The sequence below is a fragment of the Siphateles boraxobius genome, unplaced genomic scaffold (assembly GCF_051911475.1).
Source record: "Siphateles boraxobius isolate OS27281-9 unplaced genomic scaffold, OSU_SipBor_1 41, whole genome shotgun sequence".
Classification (NCBI taxonomy): Eukaryota; Metazoa; Chordata; class Actinopteri; order Cypriniformes; family Leuciscidae; genus Siphateles; species Siphateles boraxobius.
In genome coordinates this window covers 35,220,568-35,233,848 of record NW_027509042.1, presented here as the reverse complement: position 1 = coordinate 35,233,848, position 13,281 = coordinate 35,220,568, and the positions used below count along the sequence as shown (strand labels likewise).

At 37.7% G+C, this 13,281-nt stretch overlaps 1 protein-coding gene across 1 annotated transcript in view; it reads left to right on the top strand.

Moving 5' to 3' along the window:
* The first annotated feature begins 225 nt into the window (after positions 1–225).
* nck2b (NCK adaptor protein 2b) overlaps positions 226–13,281 on the top strand; it is a 49,867-nt gene continuing 36,811 nt past the window's right edge. The window contains exon 1 of the mRNA XM_077199176.1: positions 226–409. The gene's annotated coding sequence lies outside the window, so the exon portion shown is untranslated. The remainder of the gene's footprint in view (positions 410–13,281) is intronic.

The window sequence follows — 13,281 nt, the reverse complement described above, 5'->3', positions numbered from 1 at the left end:
GGATCTACCTCATATTGTGACATTGAATACTGGGTTTGTTTATTGAGAGTCTGGGTGGGCAGGGATCTCACTTGGTTTTTAGTACACAGAAACACACGACAAACAATTAAGTTGACAATGCATGTGAATCTTGTATATTGCTTTTCGCTGTTGAATCACGAGCAGTTCTCGCCCTGGGCAGTCCAGCCCTGGCAGAGGTGACGTCATCGAGCGCTGGGTTGAGCAGCAGCAGAGAGAGAGAGAAAGCGCGAGAACGCTGCGGTGGAGTTCCTAGGGGCCTGCGAACGAAGGACGAGGTGGAAAACGACAAGCACTCTGAACGGGATTTCCATCGCCCTCTTCTGCATGCACCCTGACCCACCCGCATCCCTTCGTTTCTCCCCGATCTGTCCAGAGGCAACCTGTAAAGGTAAAGAACGACGAGCGCATAAAGTTGGTGCGTGAGCGTGTTTGGCAGCTTCATGGGAGTATTCGGTGTTTCGTGGTTCACTGCAATAGAGGTTTCTTTCAAGAGGAAAAAGTCTTGGTGAAAAGCAAAGCGTTATTTAATTCGCGTATAACCCAACATAAGACTCTTAAAGTCACACACAGTGATTTTGTCTTCTGAATTTGCCGCTGGTTAAATACTGAATGAAGCTTTTGTGTGCTCACGCCAGAGCCTACAATAGCAGCGAGGTCAGTAAGAATCGAGTCTTCGAATCTTTCCTTGCGAATCAGAGCGAGCTGGTGGTACCGCAACCAGTTGACTTGTTGTGATATTTTTGGTTTTTCTGTGACACTGTTCAACGTCTCAACGCAGAGCGAATGTTTTACTTGTCAGTGTAAGATTAGATAATCTTGTGAAACACTGCAAACGTAGAATGGTGCAGATGGGATGTTTTTGGATCACTAGGAGGCAATACCCGTGGGTCCTACAATTGTTAAAAAGTGTATATTTCTTAGGAAGTGTCATTTTAATATATATTTTTTTTTAATAGAGAACACTTGATTTCACTTGAACATAGAGCCTACTGATAGCAATTATTAAGTGGCCAATATTATGCAGAACGTTTTTTTTGGGGGGTTCTTGACGGATTATTATTATTATAAATATTTCATAATATTTTGGGTTAACCTGTTTGGTTGCAAAGATGTTGCATACATTCCTGAATCTGTTATTTACATTTTCTGCTCAGTGCAAACGATTGCTCTGTAATTTCTCTTAACAAACCAGTTCTCATTAAATGGTATGTCTCAAGCGCATCAAAAAATACGTATTCATGCTTAAAGGGATATGTCATCATACTCACCCTCAATCCAAAAACCTGTATGCATTTGATTATTTTGCAATGACATTTTGAGGAACATTGGCACCCAAAACATCTTTGGACCCCATTGACTTTGATTTCATGGGTAAAAAATGTCTTTTTAGAAAGCAATACAGGTCTGGACAAAATGGTGAGTTTTAATAATTAGCCTATCCCTTGAATGATAGGTATGCCAAAAGTCAATTAACTTATGCAAACAACACAATAAAATATGAAATACATTTTAAATAATTGACCTTGCTTCCTGTTGAACATACATTCTTGTTAATGCTGTTGATTGGTGGTGTTGTTGTTCAGGGACCCATCAGATGGAATTGATTGGTAGAGTAGACCAGATAAGTTTGAATATCAAATTGCAATATCGGTCAATATCCTATATCTGCCTGTCTCTTTAGCATCTGTTACTCAGCCTTTACCCTCCTGTGACATTTCTCTAAATCCTGTAGTTGCGAGTTTTTGGCACAGGGGCAAGAATAATGTCAGAGCTGGCCCCATTTCCCCTGGTATTATCATTCGTGGGCTGTAGACGATAGTGGAAATCCGGTTGGTCTTACATGCATTACACCAATATCAGAGGATGACTTTGCTAAATTGGTCAACTACAGCTTAATGGGGGATGTGCGATTTACCCTCTTTCATTCGGCATCAGGGTCGGATGCCGTTCAGCCCATTTTGACAGCGATTGTATAAAAAATATAAAGTTTTAAAAATACAAATGATATATCAACATTTTTATTTACTTCTCAACTATACGTTTATGCTGTGTTTTGGGGGATATATACTAGCCTACTATTTTGTTTTTTTTACCTATTTACCGCAAGAATATTCTCCTTGTCCATTAGTTTGCTTATCAAATATTATATTTTTATGAAAAAAAAAAAACACTTTGAACTAGGTACTTGAGGCATAATTGACCTATGGCTAAGCCACGACCCCAAACGCGATGAGCCAATCACGGTGCGCATAGCTATCCCATAAACTTGGACATTCTCTACTTCCTCGTCCATTGAAATGCATTGCAGTAAGTCAGGTTTCATTCGTTTTTATATGTTTTTTGTTTTCCTTTTAAGTTTAGAATGGTCAAACGGTGTGCGTGGAGTACATGCAACTCTGACACTAGGTATCCCGAGAGGCTGGGCGACGGTGTGTATTTTTTACCCTTTCCCAAGCCACATCTCAACCGAGATAATTGCCTGGATTAAGTTATGCGGTACACCACAACACCAACTAAACGTGGATAAATTAAACAAGGATGTCTACATCTGTTCTAAGATAAGTCAACAACTTATTTGAACGTTATCTTTTACATCTCTAACGTAATGTTAGCCTAACATTAGAAAATGTTAACGTTAGCTTCTAGCTGCGTTGTACATCGTCACTTAGCTTCATTAACGTATCTGTAAATAACCGAGATAACAAATGTTAGCAATGTTGTGTTGAATGATTCATGTAAATACTGTAGCACCAAACTAACGGAGAGGTACTCTTGGTAAAGATGGTAAAAAGGCTTGTCCTGGAAAAGTATGCAACTTAGACCTGTACATATTTAATTTGATCATGAACCATTAATTGCATATTAAAGCACAATATTTTAGACAACTTTTTACCAAAATATATATCTATATAATCTTTCTGTCTCCAAAAAATATCAGTTGCCTCCTGTGAAATGTCTCCTGCTGTGAGAGCTGCCATAGCGCCTGTCACCGAATGTTGACTGTTTGTCCGAGTGAGTGGAGGGGGCGTGGCTTAGCCACAGGTCAATTCTGCCATCTGCTGGTTAGAGAAAAACCTGTAGGAATTAAAGTTGTAAAAAAATGTGTAATGGTTATACAATGATTATATAATGATGTCCAGCAGAGGCCCATAGAGAGCCATTCATTTTTCTGGATATTAGCACATTAAAATCAGTATTTTTTTCAAAGGTTAGAATTTTTTGTTGTTGTTATTTGAGGTCTTTAGAATTATCTGTTTTTGCAATAATGCCACCCAAACATTTGCAGAGATGCCATATTAGGCCCTGTCCATACGAACACTTCAAAACCGCCGCCTTATCTACGCGGTTTGGCCGTTCGTCCACACGCAAACGCAGTATTTGGTCACTGAAACCAAACTTTTTTGAAAACTCCTGCCAGGGTGAAGATTTTTAGAAACTCCGGTTGCAGTGTTGTCGTGTGGACGGTGATACCGGAGATTTTAGCTTGTGACGTCGGAACTCGGAACCATAACCGGCAATGCCTTTTTTTCCAGGCTGCTGATTGGCCTGCACGGCTTTACGGTTGGGGTTATATCGCCACCTGTAGGTTTGGATTGCTCTTGATGGCGCTTCATAGCGTGTTTTTATGTGGACGCAAAACATCTCGTTTTATAAAAACGTGTACAAAATTACCTTAGTACGAGTGGACTAGGCCTAAGTTGCCACTATTAGGCAAGACTTGATTATAATCGCATATAATTCATTTCAATATAAAAAAATACATTTAATTTAGAAAAAGAAATGAAATGAATAATAAAAAGTAAATAAAACCAACACCAAAACAAATCAGCAATAAGCAAACATGAACAGGAGTGAAGAGTAAACAGTGTACAAGAGCGTACAAGTACACAAGCGTTCTTCTTCGTGAGCATTTGAGCGTGTGGTTAAAAATTTGCCTACAGTGCTATCTGCTGTTAAAAACTAAGCTCAGAATCGATTGGAGAGAGGATCGCGATGCATACTGAAAATCGTAGAATTGATCCCTGAATCCCGATGCATCGATTTACTGTCCCAGCCATAGTTTTTATTGTGGGGTGAAAAACATATAATGTAATGCAATGCAACGACGATTGAGAGATGTACCAATAAACATGCCTGATCTATCATTTTTGATTTGCACATTTTAACAAAATATATTTAACAAATATGATACAGATTAGGCAGATTAGGATCAGTAACCCCTTTGTTCTAGGGAGTGTGTAAAAATGATTATGCTTTCACTCTCTCCTGTTGCTGTTTCTTGTCTCTGTTGGGGGCAGCTCTGCCAAAAATAACATCCTCTCTCCAGGTTTGAACTCTGGGATCATGCCCCACTGGGAGTTTAAAAGCCTTTCCTATTGATGCCAATGTAGGTAATGACGAAGCAGTCCACACTCAGCATTAATGATGGCCCAACTCTGAACCCTAAGAATATTTTAATTAAATTACACAGTGCAGTTTCAAGGCATTTAGTGTACATGACATTTTTGTATAATGACATGACACTTTTTTTTGTCATAAGCTATTCAAAAATACATTAAAATACAGTTCATACATACACTAACCTAAACACTCTACAGACTTGAATTTGAATTTCCTTCTTCCTGTGGCTTATACATTTGACTTTTGGTGTATGCAAAAGTATAATTCAACGCATTATTTACTTTCCATAAAAAAGTAATTAAGTAACTCAATTAGTTACTTTTTTAGGGAGTAATGCAATATTGTAATGCATTACATTTAAATGTAACTTTCCCCAACACTGCTTACTAAAACATTAGATTCTCAGTTGCACTGTGTACAGAATTGTTGTAGCTGTAAATAATAGCGTCATTAAGAATCTGTCTTTACAGTCTTATGCTCTTTCTCCCATGCAGCGCAGGAACAGAGCAATTTGCAGCTCAGCGTGGATGATGCATATTTTATTAACAGTCTGGGAAAATGTAGCATCTCAATATTTCATCAGTGCACAGCTTGTCATCGGTGCCAGGAAAAAGTATGAAGCCCTCCAAAAATAGGCTCTGTTAAAAGTTACCAAGAGGACATATTACTTGAGTTGGGACTCCTTGTTTCTGACAGGGCATTATTAAAAATCTGGATCTCCAGAATGAGCCCCTACTGAGCAGGGCTCTCAGAAAAGACCTTGCGAAAGGTATCTAACTTTGGGTACTGTTTGTGCTGCTAAAAATATTTGGAACAGAAAGATGGCTTTAAGGAAACAGAGGGAAAGGATTGTTGTTGATTAACTTTGATCTGATTTTGAATGTCCAGATTCAAAATCTCAGATCATGCTAATGTAAAAATTGACAGTGGCAGATTATACACAATGCCAGTGTGTTTTGACTTTACGTGATGAAGCATCATGACAGTTTTCTCAATGTATACTACTTTGTTCCAACATGACTGACAGTTAAAATAATGTTATGAAACATGATCTTTTGGCCATTGCGCGACATCTTCCACTATTTGGAAATATATACCCTGCATGGTGTTCCCCGTGGACATGTGCCCAGTTATGATTAATTCTGCCCTGTAGCAACACTATCTAATGTCATGGGCTTAAAAGATTTGGTACAAGTTCAGCTCAATCGACAACATTTGTGGCATAATGTTGATTACCAAAAAAATAATTGAAAACGGTTTGCAAAAAAAAAAAAGGTTATGGCAAGGCACTTAATTGTGACCCTTTTTTTTGGAGGATTTAACAGCACATGTATTATTTGTGCTGTAAAGTTGTTCAATCCTGTAAACCCTGTTTATGATATTAACTTAATTACTTAAAAACTGTATATACGGAAACCGACAGAAAATGGTTTGCGATTCAGGGCTGAGAAAGAATATTAAGGCCCCGATATACTCACGGCAAAGTTCTTCGTTTAGGGGTAGAACGAAGTTCGAAATAAGTGAGCAGCGATATACTGTCAGCGAACATCTGCACTGCCCACACTGAAGAGAGCGATGCTTAGGTGAATATATGTGATGTGTGCTTTTCTCTCAATAATAAAATAAGCACACAACAAAATTGAGAAACTGGCAAGCATTTTTTTTATAAAAGCACAGGAAAAGCATCTGACGTGGATATGTTTGCACAAGCTCTGCATTTCGGCACTCATGTAAAGTCATGTCACGTTTATTTATATAGCACTTTATACAATAGATTGCTTAAAATCAAGTAGCTTTACCGTATTAAACATGATAAACAATGTTGGTCTCTCTTTTCATCAGAATAACAACTTCATATTCAACTATAAAGCAGCTCTTGTGTGTTCATGTTTTCACTCACGAAAGAATGAGCAATTGGATATGCACCTAATAATAGCGAACATTTATCTAGGTTAACGTTAGAGTGAGGGGCCGTGTAAAAATAGCTAACGCGTTTCAAATGATAATCCACGATTGAAGTTGAATATGCGAAAATTTGGATTTCCTGCCCGACTTAATTACCCTTGACCAGCTGTGTTAATGATTTGTCCTGCACGAACTGCGGGACTTCGGCAATTCCTGTGGAGTTTTTTTCTCTCCGAACAATAAAAGATAGGTTAACTAAGGGGCTTTTACACGACACCGGTTTCAAAAAAAAAAAAAAAAACCTGAAAACTTTTTATGCTTTTGGCTGATCATTTACATGACAATGCTGTTTTGGGTGTCTGAAAACGCAAACTATTGAAAATGGATTTAAAAAGTTTAAAGGAATAGTTCACCCAAAAATGAAAATTATCCCATAATTTACTCACCCTCAAGTCATCCTAGGTGCATATGACTTTCTTCTTTCAGCCAAACACAATTGAAGTTATATTAAAAATATCCTGGCTCTTCCCAGCTTTGTAACAATAGTGCTTAGATTTTGAAGCTCTAAAAAGCACATCCATCCATTATAAAAGTAATCCATACGACTCCAGTGGGTTAATTAATGCCTTCTGAAGCGAAAGCATTGGGTTTTGTTAGGAACATATCCATATTTGAAAATTGTATAAACTATAATCAATGGCTTCCGGCAAACGGCTGTACACGCGTTCATGAGAGATTCAAGTTCCAGCGTAAGGGACGGGTGACCTCTGACCCGACTTATGACGACTTTTGCATGTTCTTGCATGTTGATGAATTTTGTGCAAAGTCAGAGGCATAGTGGTTTGTTTCAAACCATGGATTATCTTGACTTGCAAGCACATCTTTTGTGATCTAAGAAAAAAAGATCATCGTCCTTATAAGGCATGTTGGAGACATCATTAGCTTGGTCAACCTGTTACTTTTAATTGTACCTAGCTGAATTTTGCCAATTTAGAAATGTACGTTTGTGTGACCCCTCAGGCAGAGATGCTCCAGAATATGACCTTTGTTTGTAGAGGGCAGGAGTTTCTTTCAGATATGAGGAGAGGTTGAAAAAGAAGTAAAACAGCTTGTCAAAACAAAATTACAGCTTGTCTCCTTGACTAATGTAGCCCAATCTGTAAAAAATGATGCTATTATGTTGAATCTCATTTGATTCTAACTTCCATAGAACATTGAGAAAACAGGCTTTAGTTGAAGTTTTAAAAAATATTCCTCATGTCTTTTTTTCTTGTCACCAGTAGTAGTAGTAGTAGTGGATGCAAATGATAGTCTTCCAACAGACATTCTTTGCAAACAGACATTTAAGTAACTTTGCAACTAGATGTCAACTTATTCAAACCCTGTTACCCTTCCAGTCTACTAATACCAACACTCTAATGAAAGTAAGTAGACATAGGTGCAGCGTTACTTATAGTCAACAGAATGTGTTAAAGGGACCATCAAAATAAAGTGAAACTATTAATATTAAATATCATTATATTATTCTTTATTCAGTTCTATGCAACAGAATCACAATTAACAGATTTATTTTTTGACCAATCAGATCAGTGAACGTGAGGGTAGTGTCCTACTGTCCTTTTACCAGCGTTGCCCACCACGGCACACCATGTAACAGCACAATTAGGGCTATTGCAAACAGAAACGGGTATACTAATACATAAAAAAAAATAATTTCAGCACGTTATTTGAGCAGGCTTTGCTTTTCCTCTGAACATGACTGGTCTGTGAGAGGAGCGTTCGCATGGGCTGTGAGCCACTGACAGGAGCACACATGCATAGAGAGGAATTTGGCCGGAATCTGAAATCACCCCCTATACCCTAAAATAGGGCATTATTTGAGGGGACAGCCATTTGTAGTGGTGTTTGAAACCATAATGGTCATTATCAAGTGCACTCATTCTATCCCACACTGCACCGCAATAACGAGTGTACAGGCGATGTACGCTCAACGGCTGTCCCAATTCGCTCACTCGTTTTCAAGTGAACTGTATTAGAGGACTAATGCAGGGAATAGTGATTGAGGGTTTAGGGGCGTTTTTGGATTCAGCCATTGAGTAGAGCTTCACACCCCAAGTGTCCCGAAAAGTGAAGCCAAAAGCCAGGTGGCTGGATGCAGTATAGCTCATAAAACGCCCTCTCCATGTAATCTAATGGGACGTGAGACAAACTAAACAATCAAATAATTTTTTTTTCAAATTCAAATAATTTTTTTCCAAAGATGGTTTCTGTCAATTTAGGTAGTCTTTATCATGCTGATGTTATTTCAAGTGTTCTTTTTTAAAATAAGTTTTATAAAGTTTTAGTTAGCTATTTGATGCTATAAAAAACGGCAGTGTGGCGTCATGATTGACAGCTTCTCTGAGCGAAGTAGTCACTGAGGCACCAACAGACTTTTTACATGAGGACATTTCCATAACTGTTTGCTGATAATTAGGTTTTTTTTTTAATTCTTTATTTTTATTTTTTATCTCTTGAAAGAAAATCAGTCAAATTCTTCTAGAACTAAGACTGCAGAACAAGTTTACAGTCACTGTTATGTTCTATTGTGATTAAATCTATATGGTTTCTGTCTCAAATGCCTAAACATTTACTGTAATGTTAATTCCGCAAGTAGAGAGAAAGATGATTTGGTAATGAAGCAGGCAGGAACCTTGATGGATGAGTGATGTTCTGATCACTGTGACCGCAAGAGTTCCAGCAGTTCAGTGGGATCTTTTAGCTGGCCCTACTGCTGAATGTTGGTTTTCCCCCTCAGGCACAGTCACTCTATTTTTACCTACTTGTAAAAGTCTTAGACTAGATTAGAGCGAGAAGAATCCTTAACCACCCTTGAATCATTATGCTGTTCCTCTTTCCAGCTTATTTTAGCCAGCTGATGTCTTCATTAGTTCACATTAAGAATTCACTAGATGTTAATTAGCAATCTTTTTGCGCATATTACATCTTTTCATCCATTTGTGCCGTTTTCTTCATGGATCATACTCATACTTGCGTAACTCATACTGTACTGTTTCCTACACATGTATTTACATTTTAAGTCTTTGCTGTGTGATCTCAGGCCATTTGTTTATTTTATTTTCCCCCCTGTTCTAAATTGGTTTATTTTCCAATGGCTTTCTCGTCTATTATCTCATCACCATTTGAAACTTGATGCAATAACTTGTTGCGTGTGCGAATTTCAGTATAAGATCCATTTCAGCTACAGTTCTCCTCAATTGTTCTTTTATTAGCTTTCTGAATAATGAAACCGCATGTCATTTCTGATAACACAGGAAACAGAGGAGTGGGAGGAAGCCTGCAAACCATGTTTTGTCATCAGAATGTGTGTGACAAACATTTGTGCGTGGCACATAAGCACTAAATTAAAATGAAGCGTGTGTGGAATCCTTAAGGACACTTAGCAGGCAATTAAATGTGGAGTTTAATGCATTTTTAAAGTTTTTTGGTGGCACTTTTCATGAATAGGATAGACGTTTTATAGGATTTTATATTTTATATTGAAATATTTATTGTCAAACTTAATATTATGAGCTGTTTTATTTTCAGGTCACTGGACACCAAAATATGCCATTAATGTGCCTTTGTCTTTAGATTAAATTTAGCTTGTCTTTGATTGAGAAAAATGTGTTAAGCAACATAAAAATAATTAGATTTTTGGTTGTTTGTTGCACACCCGAGCCCTTTCAGTATCGGTTTGGATTATTTAAAAGCTCCAGAGCCTGAACTTGTTTTTTGGATGCAAATGTAGTGCGTTGGCACAACCACTACTTTCAGCTCTCATAATGCAACAGTTTGAGAAAAGTGCAAAACGATTATTGAATGTACAGTATCAATTTAGATAGGACTGCAATTATGTACCCATCGGATTACAATTTAGTAATTCACTGTTGCAAATATCATCTTCTGGTTGGCCTGACTGGTTGGTTGGTGAGTCTAGTGACTGGTGAATTAAGAATTACTGCTCTAAATGTCTGCTCACTATATGAATATTTGGCTATCTGCCAGCGTTTATGGGAAAAACTTGTTGACGAAAGGTGGCATCGGCTAAAATTGACAACCATGTGGTGCAGTGGCCCTCTGACAGGGCCTAACAATGATTGTTCTTATTAGTCATCCCTCTGAGAGAGCGGTGACGACAGTCACAGCATTTCTGACTCACACACTTTGTGTCTTTACTCATACATGCAAATACTCAGTGTTTACGCACGCATTCAAATTCATTCTGTATTCAGAAAGCTATTGCTTTCTTCAATGTTTGAGGGCTCTGGTGACCAACAGTCAGAAGGCAACATGTTCTGCCTCAGGGTTATTGATCCGCTTTCGTCCCGGTCCGGGAGCAAAGAGGCATGCGGATTGAACTGCATTCATATGTCATATATGATCTTGAGTCATTTAACCATTAGATGCTTTTTGAGAAGAGGCAGAAGAGAGGGCATTGTCTATCTAGGCTATTTTGCTTCTATTGTTGGCTCCAGGCATTCCTGAGGAACAAGAAATTGATGCTAAAATTGACTGAAATGTCCATATCAGTTCTATCATTATGATACCTTAATCCCCAAATGCATTTCAAATATGATGTGGAAATGGACGTTCTTCAAAGCAAATGGTAGCAGACAATTTTGAACCTTCAAAATGCAGACATCCCAAGTCTCCCGGAAGTTCCGGGAGTCTCCCGCATATTGATAGCGGCTCCCTGATGTCCGCAAATAAGTTCAAATCTCCCGGAATCTAGAGCTTGCGAGCTCCAAACCGTGTAGCGCGCGCACGACAGAGAGGGAGAGAGCGAGAGACCTTTCGTGTGTCTGCAAATGTGCGTGTGTGCCTCTTGAAGCGCGTGTAAACCCCTCTCCCAGTCAACAAAACCGAACAATCCCCAGTTCTGAATCAGTTCAACGAAAAGATCCATTCACTTATTCTGTTCATTTCTGCAGGTTGCATAATGTCAGCAAGTGTGACTGTGTGTTTTGAGTGAGTTCATTGAATCCTTCAGCCAAACAACAGTCAAACAACAGTCAAACAGATGATCAAAACAAGTCACAAGAAACTCAAAAGACTGTTTACACAAATTAAAGCAAAATTATAATTTACTTAAAAATATGTTTAATGCTATTTTTCTTTAATCCAGCTATAGAAAAAAAGTTTTAATTACATTTTTGTCATTTTGATTACCTTAGTTATTTTTTCACATTCGTCATTCTTCCACACCCTTTCTCTCCTTGTTACGAAGGAAAATGATTTGCATGCTGAATTGAACAAACATTCAGTTTTTCGGCAGATCCTCCTCTGCAACTGAGATGTCACAATTTATTCAATTAGTTCAAGAATGACTATATATTGTGCTATTGCCATTCGGCAGAAAAGCAGTCGTGTTTCAAAAAAAGGAATACTTTCTGGAGAAAAGAAATTGAACCCATGCAAATATGACGATTTGTTTACTTAAAAGATTCATTCCAAAATTCACAAAAGACCCTCTTTTTCTATTTTGCTCTCTAGCGAGGCATTTCACTCGTTGCTACATAAAGTTGGCATGAAACGGAAATTGCGATGATCTTTTCTTCCCTATTGTGACGTATATCAGAGTGAAACTGCTTCTCGAACAAGTATAGTTGTCGGGCGGTATGATTGTTAGAGGAAGTTATTTTGATAAAAGATTATGAGGGCACATGAAAATAATTTATAATAAATACTACACTGCCTAGTATAAGTGAACGCACCCATGCTAAAGTTGACTAAAAAGAGGAATAAAAAATCATCTTTTGGAAATTGATCTTAACTAGTGCAATGCCCGGGGCAAAATCTGTTTTTGTGTGTTTTTATTAATTGTTGGTTTGGTATGTTTGAGTTGCTGAATAGCCTTGGCTACTATTACACAGGAGCCTAAACTCTGAGAAAACGATAATGTTAAGCGCACCAGAATAAAATATAATATTCAGAATTAAACAGTGTAGCTGACGTTCAGTTTACAGACAGATTCAGTTAACATCCACAAATGAATAAGCGCGACGATTCAGGGGAGGTTCAGACCTTGGCTGGAGCAGCTACACAGTTAACTCAGAGAAAAAGCTATACGCTTGAGCAAACATTTTGTGAATAGGCTACTAAAAATGATGGCCGTGAATAAAATATAATATTCAGATATTTTTAAACCACAACCCTCGAATGTCAGAATGTTATTTTTAAACCACAACCTTCTAAACATCTATCTATAAATTACAGGAACGTCTGTCTGTCTTTTTGTGTGTCTGTGTGTCAGTTAATCGCATATCTCTCGAACCGTTTGTCCGATGGATTTCTTGACAGGTGTCTCGCTTCGGGCACGAGTAAGTGCAGTGCCGAGTTTGACGTTGTTTGGATTAGAAATGCAAAAGATATCGTCAAATATATCGGTAAAAGAAGCACACATTGAAGTTGTGGTTTAAAAATAAACTTTCTGACATTACAGAGGGTTGTGGTTTAAAAATAAACATTCTGTCAGCTAAACATTAAGTCAGCTGCACTGTTTACTTCTGAATATTGTAGTTATTCAGAATTAGTTGGTTGTCAGTAGTTAGTTATAGATGTAGTTCAATTTTCCATATTTATTTTATGTCATTATGTCAGTATCAGTATTTGCTTTCAACCATGCACAAAAGAAAATATCACTGAACTTTTGCTGTGTAGTTGAGAGACAATGAGCACTCAAACACACCAAACCAACAATTACTAAAAACACACGCAAAAACTGATTTTGCACATATACATACAGTCAAATTGATTAATCGCGATTAAAAAATATACAGTACACACACACATATAATATACAGTATATATATAATATAGCCTAATACACAGACACGCATCTATCTATAAATTACAGAAACGTGTGTCTGTTATTCGCATATCTCGGTAAAAGAAGCACACATTGAAGATGTT